General features: G+C 38.0%; 1 protein-coding gene across 2 annotated transcripts in view; it reads right to left on the reverse strand.

Moving 5' to 3' along the window:
• The window catches only part of MECP2 (methyl-CpG binding protein 2), a 46,481-nt gene that overhangs the window by 16,476 nt on the left and 12,582 nt on the right, over nucleotides 1-17,423 (reverse strand). The gene's annotated exons all lie outside the window — the stretch shown is intronic.

The raw sequence follows: 17,423 nt of genomic DNA on the forward strand, positions 1-17,423 counted from the left end.
GGGTGGGGCAAGAGATTTGGCATGAAGTTTGGGTGTACAAAGATAGGGGAATCTAACCCGAATAGGGAAGAGTCTAGAAAGAAAGGCAAGAGTCAAATTAGGGGCCTTGATGTTATTCAAAAATCAGGAATATAGCACTTGGGTTTAAAGCAGAGAGATCTGACTTCAGAGACTGTGTGAAAGACAGGTATATGTAGGAAAGTTGACAAGGTTACAGAAATCATCAAGAGGGTGTTTGATTCAGGACAGAGGTAGAAGTGGTCAAAGGAAAGATGGGAAAAAGATAAGGGCAGTATAGCATAGCTGGGCAGCTCCCCGAATATTGGTACTGTAGTATAGGGCAGAAGACCCTTGAGTGCCCAGCCGGGGGGACTGTAAGCAGAGCACATGCCATCTGGCTGCCTGGTCTTCCTATTTTCCCAGTGTGTTTTGAAGAAGGTTGGTGGGTGGTAGGGCAGGCAGTGAGTTGAGAAGAGGAGGAAGAGTACAAACAAAACAACCCCAAACAAAAAATTCATCAGGTACTATTTTTCGGCCAAGGAAGTACACAAGGAGGAGGGAAAAAAGAAAAGATAAGGTAGTGAGGGAGAGTGATAACAGGCACACAGCATACGTCTATATGAAAATATCATAAAGAAACCCTGTTATTTTGTAAAAGTAATATACACTAGAAAAGATATTGGTAAAATCTGACAAAATGCATACTTTATGTTAGCCTCTTTCTACCATAAAGTCAATCAAGTCCATGGTAATTTCTTTCAGTGTTCTCTATCACCACCTAATGGGATGTCAGCTGAAACTCAAGCCTCACCAGGGACTAAGAAGAGGCTGAGGATGGCAGCCAGGCTCATGTCTGTTTTATGTAAGGTCACAAAGTAGTTATCAACCAATAGCAAGGACTGGTATCACTATATTAGGTTCTCTGACCATGATGTTATTGAGCTACTAAATGTTTGCAAAGATACAGGGAGAAAGGAATCCTTATAAACTTGTCACAATTGGGGTTTTAACTGCTATGAAATTTATTGCATTGTGCTACCCAAATGTTAAGACTAAGATTTTTTTATTATAATTCCTAAAAATATGATAGAGAGTTAATGAGTTAATTCATTAGAATGGTAATTTCTTCTAAAATGTCTTAGGATCTTACAATTTTAAAGATAATGCCTGTATATACATACATGCAACACCACAAAACACACCCACCACCACCACAACAACCATGCCAGACTCTGGAAACAACTACTACCTTCAAGGGTAGCATTTTTGCCCTTCCTCTAGTCTAGAAAGATGGGTGCAATGGCTAGAACACTATCCTGGGGATGAAATACACCTACTGAGGGGCTTTGCTTTGTATATACACACATAACTACTAGGAATCCTACTTCTAGATATCATGGTACATGAAAGATAAGTGCAATATCAATGCCTAATTTTGTTTTCAGGCTAAGTAGACAATAGAGAAATGTCAAAATTTTAATTATATGTACCTGTTTCTTTCTTTTTTGGAGACAGGGTCTCTACATAGCTCTGGCTATCCTGGAACTTGTTATATATATACACCAGGCTGGCCTCTAATTCACAAAGATCCATCTGACTTTGCCTCCCATTCGCTGGGATTAAAGGCATGCCAACCACCATGCTTAGCAATCATGTGTGTATCTGTGTGGAGAATGTGCAAGTGAATGGAAGTACCCACAAAGGCCAGAGGTGTCAACTGCCCTGTTCTCTAGCTGGAGTTATAGGAAGGTGTAAACTACTCAGCATGGTGTTTACCATCAAACTCAGGGCCTCTGGAAGAACAGCAAGTGCTTTAATGACTGAACTATCTGTCTTAGGTTGTTTTTACATTGCTGTGACAAAATACCATGAACAACATATAGTGTTTAGTTGGCTTATTGTTTCAGAAGATTAGGGTCTATGGTAGTGGAGTAGGGCACAGTGACAGGGACATCTGAGAGCTAACATCTTGTTCCACAAATTAGAGGCAAAAAGACTCTAGTGCCCTAAAACTGTAAGCTCTAAATTACATGCTTTCTTTTATAAGCTGGCTTGGTCCTGGTGTTTTATCACAGGAACAAAAAGTAAGACATTCTTTCTTTTTTTAAAAAAGAATTTATTTATTTATTTGTTTTATATATTTGAGTACACTTTTGCTATCTTTAGACACAGCAGAAGAGGGCATCAGATCCTATTACAGATGGTTGTGAGACACCATGTGGTTGCTGGGAATTGAAGTTAGGACCTCTGGAAGAGCAGTCAGTGCTCTTAACCACTGACTCATCTCTCCAGTTCAAGACATAATTTCTATTAGCCACCCCACACACTTTTTGAGACAAGGTCTTACTACATAGTATACCTCACCTAGAACTATGTGAGAATTCACAAAGATCCACTTGCCACAGCTTCTCAAGAGCTGGAGTTACACACATGTAATACCATGCCCAGCAAGAGAATTCTTTAAAACTGTATATGTATGGCTCTTTTGTCTACATGCACGTTTGGTCATTCTTATAATACAAATGAGATATCAAAATGAACAGAAACAAAAGACAGGCATGATAGACCATATGTGAGATTTATTTGCAATACTGCTTTTCCACTAACATGTCACAATTCAACCCACTGGGAAAATGACAAGTGGGATTGGCTCAGTGGTTAAAAGTACTTTCTGCTCTTATAGAACTGAACTAGAGTTTGGTTCCCAACACCCATGTTGAATAGCTCATAACCATCTGTAACTCCAGCTTCAAGAGATATGATACCTGGGAGCACCCACAATCATGTGGGATATACTCACATAGACACATACACATAGATAAAAACAAATAAAAATGATAAAATTAAAGATTTTCCTATGTATTGTCAAAAACCCCAAAAATCTGCTTTTGGTTATAAGTGAATCCAAAAAAACATAACAAACCAAGATAATTCAGATTGTATTGTATAAACATTATGTCTTCTAGGAAGTAACCTCATAGCATCTATTCAAAGAAAATGTACTTTGCTAAAACACTATAAAAAACTTAAGCCTATTAATACTAAACTCTTCCTTTTCAATCTTATCAGAACAAAACTAAGCTGTTTAAATTGCTGAGACTCAGAAAGTTCATTTAGCCACAGAAAAGAAAACACACTCCCAAGCTACAGCAGTCACTTATAAGTGAAGGAAGCAACTGAAGCCTTGTGATTGAACCTGGACACCAAGCACACGTGACATACTTCCTTAGATGCAATGGTCAGGATTTAAGGAATGAGACAGAATTGCTGCCTTTCCTGTTCCCTTAAACGTCCTGGAAGTCTCTATCAAATACTTTCTTTTCATTGACTAGTTGTTGGATACCTCAACACACAGGCCTTCCTATATAGAGGAAGCAAAGGGAAGTCACCTGTGCACTTCTGTGCTCAAGGAACACATTAAACATGAGGGCAGAACAATGTGCCAGGAAGGAGCAGTGACAAATGCCTACAGGGGTTAACCAGGACCCAGACAGAGTGGCAAATTCCCCAGGGTTGGAGCTGGGGGTAGAGCCAGTCTCTGTGCATTCATCAGTTCCTAAAGTTTCCTCTAGTGAAACAGAAAACCACAGAGGCTATTCTCATGGGTACTTTAAGTGGCACAACTGTTGGCAAAACACAAATGTTGTTACACAAATATGAAGTCACAGATTGCAGAGGCACCTGATAGTCTTTAAAATTCATGTCTCTTGTTTTGCAAAGCTGAACTGAGAAACTGTGCTGTTTAATCATACACTTATATTTAAAAGGAGGTAGAATATGAGGGTGCTACTTAGGCTCTCACTGATTCATTCTGCTTTGGGTGACTACAACTCCCCCAAAATAACCCCAAACACATATATTTCCCCTTTTTTGTGTATCTCTGAGTCACAACTACAGGTTTGATTAACTCATAAATAATGTCCTTGTTGGCCACCCAGAAGTTGAGCTAACAGTAGTGCAGGTTGTGTTTTATTCTGTCCAGCTTATTTTAAGACAAAAACCTTAGGGCAAAGTCCCAAAGCAGATCTATTCATTCATTCAATAGTCATGTGTGAGTCTAGGTACTAGAGATACAGCACTATCTGTATATTCCAATCCTCTACCTTCATGGGGCTTAGACTGTACTGTGGAGAGGAGAGTATAAGCAAAAATATTCAGCTTGTGGCAGATGGTGACAAGGTGACAAGTGTTAAGATTGGCAGTGAAAGGGTGGAGAAAGAAGACTTTGACCTAGGATATGGCCAGAGAAGGTCATAGTAGAAAAGTGATCCCTGAATAGACTTGAAAAAAACCACAAGGGAGCTTGCTGTGATACCAGGAACAGAAGACATAGCATGGGCTAAGGACCTGAATCTGTCAGGGTAGATCCAGGAAGCCCTTATTACTCTCCTGACCCTGATACAGTGGATGAATGACTGCATTAGACACTAGCCATTGTTCTAGTTAGATGCTTGGGAACATATCAAGTGGACAACTCTGACTTAAAGTAGCATATGCTAAAATGGGCTGATAGTCCAAATAAGTACTGTCAGCTACATAGCATTAAAAAGGACAAAAGCTACTGTTAGAGGAAAAGAAGCCCAGTCACGGTAGGCTCCACGAGAAGGGAGACATTCATGCAGATACAGAAGAAAGGAACTGACTTCTATAGATATTAGGATCAAATGGTGCTGAAATGTCCTGGAACAGGATAAGCAACAACTGGACCTGTACTGAACAATATGAAGGTCATTATTGGTGAAGCCTTACTGTGTTGCCTGTCCTAGCTTTGGTAGCAAAGAGCTTAGGAAAGCATTAAGAAAGACATAGTGTCACTGAAAAGGGAAAGGGAAGTGGTGAAGCCTGAAGGGAGCAGGAACCAGAAACAGTGCCACTGAGGGGAGAGGCTGATATCAGAGAGCTCTGGTATACAGAAGCCTTGATCCGGAGCTTGATCCAATTCCTGAGAGGTGACTGAACCATGAGAGCTCTGATGGATTCATAACTTGACAACATTACTGGGAGGCAGTAGAAATGTTATTAGGTTTGATCTAGCTAGAAAGAAATAGGTTACTGAAGGCATGCATGTCTTTGAGAGATGTATTTTGTCTCCTATTCTAAGCTTTCTCCTGCCTCCTGGCCACTATGAAGTAAGAAGCTCTTCTCTAACATCCCTTTGCCATGATGCTCATCTCACCATAGGTCCAGAAACAATGGAGCCAATTGACTATGAAGAGACCTTGGAAAGTGAGCCAAAATATAATCCTCCTTTAAGTTTTCTTCATATATTTGTTATAGTACTGTATAACACATAGCTAAAGGAGATGGAACAGAGACATGGGGAAGTAGATTATACCTGCCAAAGAAAGGTGAACATAAGGTTCACCTGGAGTGTATTAAAGAGAAACCATATTCAGTGTGTGTGGAGCAGACAGAGATTTCACCAAAGTTGGTGCCTAATGACTGAGCACAAACAACTGATGGTGGTATTAAAACAAGGAAGGAGATAAGAGGAAGGCATGGCCAGACTAAAAATGCAAGCAAATATGGATTTTAAGTGTCCTCAAGGTAATGAGAGTATCGGAGTTGAGCACTATAGGCAGTTGAAACATGAGGATCTCTGCTTTTGCAGATACAAGTTTTCAAAGCCAGTACAAAACACTTGGTGTGATACACATGCACATATTAATAGACAAAATAAAATGAAGTAAAAAGAAAAAAAAGCATGAACTGGGCTAAATTTTCTGACACCAGAACTAGCACTAGCCACCATGAATGCTTGAGAAAGAAGTGGCTAACGCAGAGCAAATGTAGCTTTAAAAAGTTTTTGACAGGGACAGAGTGAAAGTTTAGATTAAGAGCACTTGTTACTCTTCCAGAAGACCCAGACTCAATTCCAGCACCCATATTGTGGATCACAAGCATCCATTAACTCCAGCTTCAGGGATCCTATGCCTTCTTTTTGATCTCCACAGGCACCAGGCACAAACATGGTATATATACATCTGTTAGGTCTTAGGTAGTCTATGCCTAAAAATGATTTCAAAATGGACTATAGACATATTTCTGGTGATTAGGTAAAATCCAGCATTCCTACGAAACTTGTGAAATAGGTTCTTATCCCCCCAAAGGAGTAATTTCTCTTGTGTGTTGGTTTATATAAGAATAACCTCCATGGGCACAGATATTTGAATGCTTAGTCATCAGGAAGTGGCACTACTTAAGAGGGATTATGAGGTGTGACTTTTGGAAGGTCTGGCCTTGTTTGAGGGAGTCTGTAGCAGAGGGTGGGCTTTTAGGCTTAAAAAGACCAGGCAAGGCCTAGTCTCACTTGGCCCACAGATCAGGATGTAGCTTTTAGCTCTTTTTTTTTAGCACCACACCTGTCTGCAAGCATGCTTCCTACCACCATGATAAAGGACTAAGACTGTGAAACTGTAAACAAGCTCACAATTAGATGTTAATCAGTCATGGTGTCTATTTACTGCAAGAGAACAATGACACTAAGAACTACAAGTGCAGACACCCCAAAAGAAAGAAATCTCCAACAGAGACCTACAAACTTATGAAGAAAGGTATATTTAGCAAAACTTTCTCCATGTGAAACTCATCTTTTCTGGCCTCAGAGGGCCAAATAGACTGCTTCCTCATAAAGTTGAGTCTGCCTGTCAACCTGCCCTTCCATCCATAGAATTCCTGTCTCCAGACTCCCTCTGTAGAGAGACCATGTAGACTCCATACCCCAATCCCAGAGGTTCTTCAGGGCAGGGTTAGAGGCTCAGAGAATCAGTATCATATAGACTCCAATTCTGTCCCTAGAGAAAGCAGAAAATATTTTAGAGAAATCCCAAAAGAGACTCTTATACAATGAGGAAACAGATGATAAAAGAGTTTGGAAATTAAAAACAGGTTAGGTACAACACATGTATTGTATAGTGTTTTCCAGTATCCAATCATTTCCCAGAAGAGAAGTCTGTAATGACCCAAATGTCCATTCAAAGGAAAACTGCCAAACTGAAAAAGTATTGTTCATCTATACAAAGGAGTCAACAATGAGAAGAATGAAGTGTAGCTTCTTGCAGCCCAAAGAAGATCACTATCCTAACAGGATGTGAAAAGAGTAAGAGGAAGTAAAGTGAAAAAACAAAACAAAACAACAAAAAGACTTAGCACAGCATTCACCCATCTACTAATCTATCAGATTATCTTTCTTTAATTTTGGAGGTTCAACTCAGGGTCTTATACACTTTTAATGCATCACAAAAATCACTTCATCCCTGTCCTGGCTAGTTTTGATGTCAGCTTGAAAGAACTTAAGAGTCATTTGAGAGGAGGGAACTTCATTAAGAAAATACCTCTCTAAAATCTAGATGTAGGCATTTTCTTAATTAGTGATTGATGGGGAGGGCCCAGCCCATTGTAGATTGTATCACTCCTATGCTGGTGGTCCTGGGTTCTATAAGAAAGCAGACTGAAAAAGCTAGAAGAGCAAGTCAGTAGGTAGCACCCATTCAAGGCCTCTGCATCAGCTCCTATCTCCAGGTTCCTGCCCTGTTTCAGTTCCTGTCCTAGTTTCCTTTGATGATGGACTATGATGCGTGAATGTGAGCCAAATAAACCCAAGTTGCTTTTTGGTCATGGTGTTTCATCTCAGCAACAGTTGCCAGGTAACTGTGGGACAGAGTTTGGACTAAATGCCAACACTACTTGTAATCTGTATTTTTTGAGGTGGCAAGATCCACCTTTAATCTGGCCCCACCTGTTAGCTGCCTATATAAAGAACAGGAAAGAAGAAAACTTAATTCTCTTTACTGTTTTGCTTTCTCTGGCTGGCAAGTCCATTCCTTCACTGGCATTAGAACTCACTTCTATGGAATTCTGGCATATACGAATGACCAGTAGAGAAACATTAAGTCTCATGGGCTGAACAACTACTGGATTCTAGGGTCTTCTGTTGTTAGACATCCATTGTTGGACTAGCAGGACCACAGTCTGTAAGACATTCTAATAAATTTATATATATATGGTTTATCAGAGTTTTGAGTATTTGTAAGAAAAGTAGAGCAAAATGAGCTACTCTACCACTAATAAAAGCAAACACTCCATGTAATTTTTGTTTTAAAACAGGGTCTTTCTATGTAGTCCTGAGTTTTGAAATTAAAGTCATGTATCATCACAGCCCAGGCAGGTATACCAGGTAATTTTTGTATATATATCCTGACTTTACATCCTTAGTAAAATCTCTACCAGAAATAAAAACCTTATGTATCAATTTCTTGTTAATACTGTCATTAGTTTTATAATATATATATATATATATATATATTTATATGAATGAGTGTATGTATGCATGCTTGTCTATACATCCATCACACGAGTGTTTGATGCTGGCAGGGGACAGAAGAGGGGTTTGCATCCACTGAAACTGAAGTTACAGATGGTTATTAACGACCATGTGGATGCTGGGAACAGAACCATGTCTTTTGCAAGAACATTAGTACACTTCTTTACTGAGCCATCTCTTCTGTCCCTTGTAATTATTTTATATTTAGTATAAAACAGAGCAAGTAAGTATGTATATTAGCATTGTTAGAAATCAACATTTTCAGTGAAAAATATATGGGCATAAATTAAAGACCACTGAAAGCTAAAAACTATCTTTGAAGATTTCATTATACAATCATGATTTTTCTTAAAAAAAAAAATCTTCCTAGCTTTGCTCACCCAATGGGTTTAGGTGTGCTGTTAACCCAGCAAAAATAAATCACATCTGGCATAAATATTTGGGGGCCTAAATATCATTTACCACTAAAATGAACCAAAGATCTTTGCAGTCAATTCTGGAACAGAAAAAGCATATGTTGGGATGCAATATTTGGTGCTAGAAAACAAGAGGACTGCTCAAAGACTTGTTAATAAAAGTGTGACAAGGGAGCACAGGCACCAATATAAGGAGGTTTTTCAATGACCAAATTCAGAATAACTAATGACAAAACAATGACTGTAGCTGAATTCTAAAATTTCTATTTTTTTTTTTTTAAACAAGTTCTCTGTATAGTTTTGGCCTGGCCTCAAACTCAGAGATTTTCTTGCCTTTGCCTCTTTAGTGCTGGGATTAAAGATGTTTGTCACCATAGACTTCCTGAATTCTAAAATTTCTAAGAACTATAATTTCAGGAGTCCATATCAACATGAAAAACATAACAACAAATATGTTGTCACCAATAATCTATTAACTCTTTGTTTTTAAATTTAGTAATTAATCCAGTAATTAAAGGCAAAGATTAAGAATCTATAACTTTGGGGGGAGGGGAAATAGTTCCTCCTTATGGTTAATTCTTTTACAGAGGGATGGCAATTGTTAAGATGACAGAGTTAGATTAAGCCATAATTTTTCAGCACACAGTAAAATAATGGATTCAGGCAAGGATTATGAATGAATGCTAAAGTCATCAAATGAATACCTGTTGGGAAAAAGATAATTATTTGTGCAGTGCTAAACAACATAGATTATTTGTTGGTTATTACAAAAGAACTGTACATTTATATTGAACAGATTAGGCAGTCATCATCTACTCTCAGTGTGTATGTACACTGTGTGCCCTTATGCTTTGCTCATTTTGAAACAGTTATCTCCTTTAACAACTTAGTAAAATGTAACTTCATATAACACATAAGACAGGCCATTAAGTGCTTCCTGATCTGATGTGAAATGAAGTACTGCCTATAAGAAATTCGTGCTGTAAGCTTTTAACCCAGACAAACTTGCCGACTTACTTTCTCACAATTAATGTAATGGATAAAAGTCAAGTTCTATATTAAGAGAGAAATCTAAAATGTGAGTTGTCTGAGATGACTGCTTTAGAAAGTCAGTGCTGGAGGCTGGAGAAATGACTTGGCAGTTAAGATTAACTGTTGCTCTTGCAGAACACCTGAATTCAATTCCCAGCACTAACATGGCAGCTCACAACCATTCAGAACTCCAATTCCAGGGGATTCAATATCCCTTTTTAATCTGTGGGGGCACAAAGCACATAACTGGCACATATACATACATTCATGCAATATAATCATACACATAAAACAATTAAATCTAAAAAAACAACACATTTTTAAAGACTCATTGTCCAAAGTAAAGTGGAGGCAGGGAGGATAGGATGTCCATGTCAAAATAGACAAAGGAAGAAAACTTGAATGCAATGTAAATATATAAAACAATTGATTTGTGGCCTAACTCACAGGAATAAGAGATATTTGAAGGGAACAGGAAATTGGAGCAAGTGCTTGATAACATGTAGAGCTATTAAGTGTTTTAGATGTGACCCAGGACATTGTGCTTAGACTGGAAAATATAGTATTTTTAGGAGATGTACTTCAGAGTAAAATGCTATCATATCTGTGAATTCCTTTCAAACTATGAGCAAAGAAGTGTAAAAATACACCAGTTTATGTAGACCAGGCAAATATGCCATTATGTTAAAAACTGACAATTCTAGGCAGCAGACATACAAGGTTCAAAATAAAGAAAAAGGGATAGAATGAAATAAAGCACTTAACAGAGGCTCAGAAAATGAAGAGAGTGTTTGAATTTCAGTAATACTCCAATAAATGGAAATTAAAAGAAAAACTGAGAAGTCAGGTGATGGTGGCACACACCTTTAAATCCCAGCACTCAGGAGGAAGAGGTGGGCAGATCTGAGTTCCAGGCTAGCCTAGCCTACAAAGTGAGTTCCAGAAAAGTTGATACAGAAGCAATCCACGGTTCCAAAATTAAAAGAAAAGAACTGAGTATATATTTGTTTTATGTGCATGACTGTCCAGTCTCCGTGTAATTGTATCAAATGCATGCAGTGCTCATGGAGGACAGCAGAGGACATTAGATTCTCCTGGAACTGGAGTTACAGACAGTTGTGAGGTACTATGTGGGTGATGGAAATAGAACCTGGGTTCCCTACAAGAGCAACAAGTGCTCTTAACTACTAAGCCATCCATCTCTCTGACCTAAGAAGTTAATTTTTTAAAAAGATGATAGACAAAAGTGTTCTGATTGAGTAATTCCTAGAACAACAGTCCCTTTAAATCTTAGAACACAGAGGATAAAGAGAATATTCTAAAAAATCTAGGAAAGGAAATACATAAAGGAGGTCACTTATATGAGAACTAAAATAAGCCAACTCAGAAAGACAATAACCTAGCATAGTGATACACACCTCCAGTTACTTGGGGCAAAAAAGAGGCAGGAAGATTTGAAGGTCATCCTTGGCTACCCAGCAAATTTGAAGCCACACCCTGAATACATGAGACTCTGTCTTAAAGGAAATAAGACAAAAAGATATTAAAAAGAATTAAAATAAAAAAATACATTTTCCCCCCTAAGTCTAAAAGAAGAAGACATGAAAGTATTAGTGAGGGACTTTTAGGGAATAAAAAGACAAGCAAGAAGGGTAACTGTGGATAACAAGGGAGTTAATATAACCAAATATTTATACATATGTAAATGTCATAATTAAACCTATTATTTTGTAAACTAAATCTTAAACCCCAATAACCTTAACCCTCAAGTTTCCTACTACTCTGGTGTCAACACCCAAAATCTGAATGATCCAGTTGTCATCATCTCTCTGACCACTTCTCACCATTACCCCAAACTTTGCTCTGCTCTAGCCAAGGCTAAGTTCCTGCTAAACTCTAAACCTTTATCCATGCTTTTTTTCAGTGTAAAAAGCCATCCTCTACTTTACAACTTGCCTGTTTCCACTCAAGTACCAGTTCCCAGCTTTGTCATTGTGCCTCCTCAGTAAAGACTTTCTTAATTCACCCAAGGCTGAGCTCTTCCAACAGTATAAAGGATAGTGAGTCACACTTGTCCTTTTAAGCCAGCGGTTCTCAACCTTCTTAATGCTGTGACCCTTTAATACAGTTCATGTTGTGGTGACTGCCATCCATAAAATTATTTTTTGCTACTTCATAATTGTAATTTTGTTAGTTATGAATTGTAATATAAACATCTGCTATGTGGGACATCTGATGCACAACTTTTGTGAAGTCAATTGATACTCCCTAGAGGTTACAGCCCATAGGTTGAGAACTACTGTTCTTAGTATAATTAAATATTGTATAATTATTTTATGTCTGTATCTGACACTCTACCAAAACTCTATGATCATCCTATCAATTGTCTAAATCAGTGCTTGGGCCACTATAGACATTTCATTCTATTGTGAGATGAATGAATGGTGGTAACTTGATGTACTGTATATGCTTCTGCATGGAGTATGCAAAAACTTCATTATGTAAAAATGGAGTGTCAGTATAACCAAGAGATCTGTTTCATAAGGATGTCAGTGAGGATGATGTTTGACATGTCATCCAAAGTACTGATGTATCCATCTGAGAGGCAATTTGTGGCTTGGACTGAGATCTTGGCAGTTAAAATGATGAGAAGCATCCTGTCTCATAGGAAGTGCTATTAAAAGATGGTGAAAGAAAGAGCAGAATCAAGATTGACTCTTTGAATTTGGATTAAGTAACTGGTTAGATATTGGTATTATTTCCTAAAATGGAGTAAAGAGCAAAAGAAATGAAGTTAAAAAGAAAGTTAAGAATTGTTTCAGACTTTAAATTTAATGGGCAACAAGTGTATCTAAAGAAGCCATTAAATTTGAGACTCAGGAAGACTTGGGTACAGGCAGAGTTGGTGCCTCTGGTTTGCTGATATATCATCATTCGGAGTAATAAAAAGGCAGAAACAATAGAAATGTCACTCACTGAAGGCACAGTCTTGAAAAGTTATAAAATGACATTGAAATGTTATGTGGGGACTAAAAATAGTGCTATAAAACTCTTATTTAGATGTTAGCTACCAATCCATGGCAAATTTATGGATAATACCTATCTTTCCTCTTTCTATATTTTATGAAACCTTTTCTATCAAGTATATATTATTTTTATTTTTGGAGTCAGAAGGATCACAAATTCTAATACATTATCATTTTTAGAGTAAGAAAATACAGTTGAGCTATCTTTACTTTAGGAAAGTGTTCATGCCATCTATTTTACTGCTGTGCAGAGATACCTAAACACACGTTAAAAAGAGAAGGCAGATTACAACAGCACATGTTAAATGATCTCACTCCCTAAAACATTATGTATGCAGGAAGGAAAAGGAAAACTAGGAGAAAATTTAAAATGCCAATAGCACTTATAATCCCAGAACTCAAGAGGCTGAGGCAGAAAGATTGCCAAGTTTGAGGTTTGCCTGTGCAACACATTGAGATCTGTTTCAAAGAAAGAAAGGAAAAACAACAACAACAAAATCCACCTAAAATGTCAACAGCATAGGCTATTAATATAAAATTTTAGGCTATTAAATATTACGTCATTGATGTGGCATTAAGTACTAAAAACAGATTTTTGGGCTGCTGAGGTGGCTCAGCAGGCAAATGTACTTGTAATACAACTCAGCAGCAGTGGCACTACCTAGCAGAGACAGGGAGGCCTCAGCCTTGGCACAAGTCAGCAGGAGGGACCTGGAGAGATGCCAGAAGTTCTCAGCTGTGCCTCTCAGCGAAGACATGAGACCAACAAGCATTGCACAGCTAGCTCTAAAATCAAGCCAAGCTCAGCTTCCTTCACTGTCCGTAGAGTCCTATTTATACCCTCCAAACATCAAGTGTCCTTCACAGGTCTTGCCTCAGCTTGTGTGTCTGTTTTGGCTAACATCACTCTGCCAATCATTCTGAGTCTGTGGAAGCGGCAAGAAACTACAGCACACCATCAGAAGTTTTTTGGTGCATTTCTCTTTATGGAGTTTAGACAATGCAGCTCAACTATGTAATGTAAGGCAGAGCAATACATATGTGTCTTTAAGAAAGAATCCTTCATCACATGTCCTTTCACATGCTTGCTTTAGCAGAACATTCTTTCTCCTGTGTCTGCTTCAAAAAAAAATTCCTTCATTTGTCTGCCCCAGCAAAACATCATCTAACACAACTGACTTTCCAAAGAATCCATAAGTTTCCACTTCAACATAGTGAGGCACTATCTCAAAATTAAAAGATGAAACTTTAAATTTCATTTTGTATCTAATTTAAAGTATTTACTTTTAAAATTACATTTATGAAGTACGGATAGAGGTAATGTACCCATGTGAGTATCCATAGAGGATAAAAGCCCTGGAGATTGATTGAAAGATAATTGGTGAGCTACCTACCATAGCTGCTGGGAACCAAATTCAGGCAATCTATAAGAGTAGTAGGTGCTGTTTTAACTGCTAAGCCATCTCTCCAGTTCCTTTGTCTTTTTCATATTTGTGCTTTTTATTTTCTATACAACTGCTTAGTTGGGTACTGGTGCCTATTGTAAAAATATTTAATCTCAATCCATGGCATCTATTGCCATTGATCATTTGTTCCCAGATAAAAGACACACACCTTTTATGATTTACAATAAGATTTAATATGCACTAAAGTTGCGCAGCTATCTACCCTCTATGTTGTTAAAATCTACTTTCCTATTGATAACCCCGAGTTACTATACTTACTGTGTTTCATCTGTGCTGTTCTTAACTCCAACTGGCCAGCCCTCATGGGCATGCTTTCTTGACTCCTAACTCATGGTGTCTTTCTCCTCTTTCTGTGTGGTCTGCTCAGACCCCAAGGTCAGGAACAGCAATCCCTGCCTATCTTCAATTCTGCTCAGCTAGAAGCTGCAGACATCTCTCTCTATTCACCAATCAGAAATAACTTGGGGACAAGGTCATATAACATCACTTGGGTCTATATGCAGGCTCTTTCATCTCTGGGGCAACCAGGTCTTTGGCCCTAGCATTACAATATATAATAACAGACCAAACCTCAACAGATACCTTAGCTTTAAAAAAAAGATTTATTTTTAAGTGTGTGTAGAGTGAAAGCACTCATGGATGCTAGAGATGTTGAATCTCCCTGGAACTAGAGTTGCAGTCTGTTGTAACACAGGTGCTGGGAATCAAACTTGGGTCCTCCAATAAGAGATATGGGTGCTCTTAACTGCTAAACCATCTCTCTAGCCCACTGATAAGTTATTTTACAAGTTTTACTAATTTATCATGGGTACACACGTGTATACCCATATGTACACATACAGAAGTAAGAGGATAGCAAGTAGTGTCTTCCGCTGTTGATTCCCAGCTTATTTTTACTATTTTAAGGGACTTACTATTTTATGTGTATGTGTGTATGTTCATGCATCATGAATATCCAGGTGGCAAAGGAGGCCAGAAGAAGGTGACAGATATCTTGGTTCTAAGAGCCACAGTTGGCTGTGAGCTGCTTTAGATGCTGGAAACTAAACCAAGCCCTCTGCAAGAGCAGAAAGCACTCTTAACCACTGAGTGTTCTATTCAGCATCCTCCACATTGTTTTTTGAGAAAATTTCTCTCACCAAACTTGGACCTCACAGACTGACCAAAGTGGCTAGTCAGAGAGCCCCTGGAATCCTGTTTTCATCTCTGCCAAAGCTGTTTGTTTGTTATTATAATTCAGATTCTCATGTGTAAAGGAAGCACTTTACCCAGTGATCCTAAAGTTTTTCTGGGGTATTTTTTTTTCTTTTCTTTTTAAAGATTTATTTACTCTATGTATGTGAGTACACTGTAGCTGTCTTCATACACACCAGAAGAGGGCATCAGATATCATTACAGATGGTTGTGAGCCACCATGTGGTTGCTGGGAATTGAACTCAGGACCTCTGGAAGAGCAGTCAGTGCTCTTAACACTGAGCCAGCTCTTCAGCCCATTGGGGTGTTTTTGAAATCAACTGGTTATTTATTTATTTATTTATTTATTTACTTACTTTTACTTACTTACTTACTTTTACTTACTTACTTACTTACTTTTACTTACTCCTTCCTTCCTTCCTTCCTTCCCTCCCTCCCTCCCTCCCTTCCTTCTACTTACTTTTACTTACTTACTTTTACTTACTTACTTACTCTTACTTACTTACTTACTCTCTCTCACTCACTCACTCACTCACTCACTCACTCACTCACTCACTCACTCACTCACTCACTCACGATGGGGTCCCAAGTGCTGAGTTGCAGGACCTCACAAATACTAGGCAAGCATCCTACCAATAAGCTACACTTTCAGATAAGCATTCATTACTGCTCCCCCTTTTTGCTATGAATCCTTTTTGTTTTCTGGATTCCTCTTCAGGAAATGATTTGAAATACATAAAATATATAGACATTGATTTATGACTTTTTAAGAATTTGTGCTAGAATAAAATGTGCTTCTTTGGTAAATCATTAATCAGATCCAGAGGTAGATCTAACTATCAAAGTTAGAGACAGTTAAGAACACATGACATTTCAAGTATCTACAACAAATATAGTGTAATCTGAAAAGACTTTTATTTTCTACTGATGATAGTCACATATTTTTCTGGTAGTAGAGATCAAATCCAGGGCCTTACCCATGCTAAATATATGCTCTATCACTGAGCTACATGCCAAAGCTAGAGCTATTCCCAACATACCATAAACGATCTATTGTCCACAACTGTCAGTGAATAAAATGTTTTTCCCATCAAAGGCCATAAACCCCTGAATTATTGAGCTAAGACTCAAAGCCCTTAATCTAGAAATCTAGAAAGATATAATTCCTTGAGGTATTTGGGACTAAATCAGGTCTATGTATGACCATGTTAGCATTCCACTATTGAGCTACAAGCACATGAATAGCAGTTTCCTTTGGTGAAGTATCAGAATATTTTTTACTTTTGTTGTTTTGCTTTTTTTTTTTTAAGAAGGTAGTATGGCTACCTTTGTACTCCTGGCTGTCTTGGAATTCACTATGCAGGCCATGCAGGCCTTGAACTTAAGAGACCCATCTTGCCTGTACTCCCTCAGTTCTGGATTCATGTCCCACCATGTTCGACAGAATGTTTTTAACTTTTAATCTTTGTACCTATATGCATTTTCTAAGTTTCTTACTGTAATATTTTATTTTTATAATTAAAAATAAAGAGCTCTGCTTTGTAGGGTGATGCCTATAATCCCAGTATTTTGGAGGCAAGATGATCAGAAGTTCAAGGTCATCCTCAGTTATATAGGGACTTTAAGATCAGTCTGGGATATATGACATGCTGCCTTAAAAAAATAAAAAACCAAAAACTCAAAAAGTTTAAAAATAACCTATTTCTGTTTGTTTTATATTAATCTGGAAGAACATCCAAGGAATAGCTACATTAACATTTTTAAAGATTTATTTATTTTATGTATATGAGTACACTTTCGCTGTCTTCACACAAACCAGAAGAGGGAATTGGATCCGATTACAGATGGTTGTGAGCCATCATGTGGTTGCTGGGAATTGAACTCAGGACCTCTGGAAGAGCAGTCAGTGCTCTTAACTGCTGAGCCATTTCTCCAGCCCTACATTAACACTTTTAATAAGGTAGTA

Source organism: Micromys minutus (genome assembly GCF_963924665.1).
Source record: "Micromys minutus genome assembly, chromosome: X".
Classification (NCBI taxonomy): Eukaryota; Metazoa; Chordata; class Mammalia; order Rodentia; family Muridae; genus Micromys; species Micromys minutus.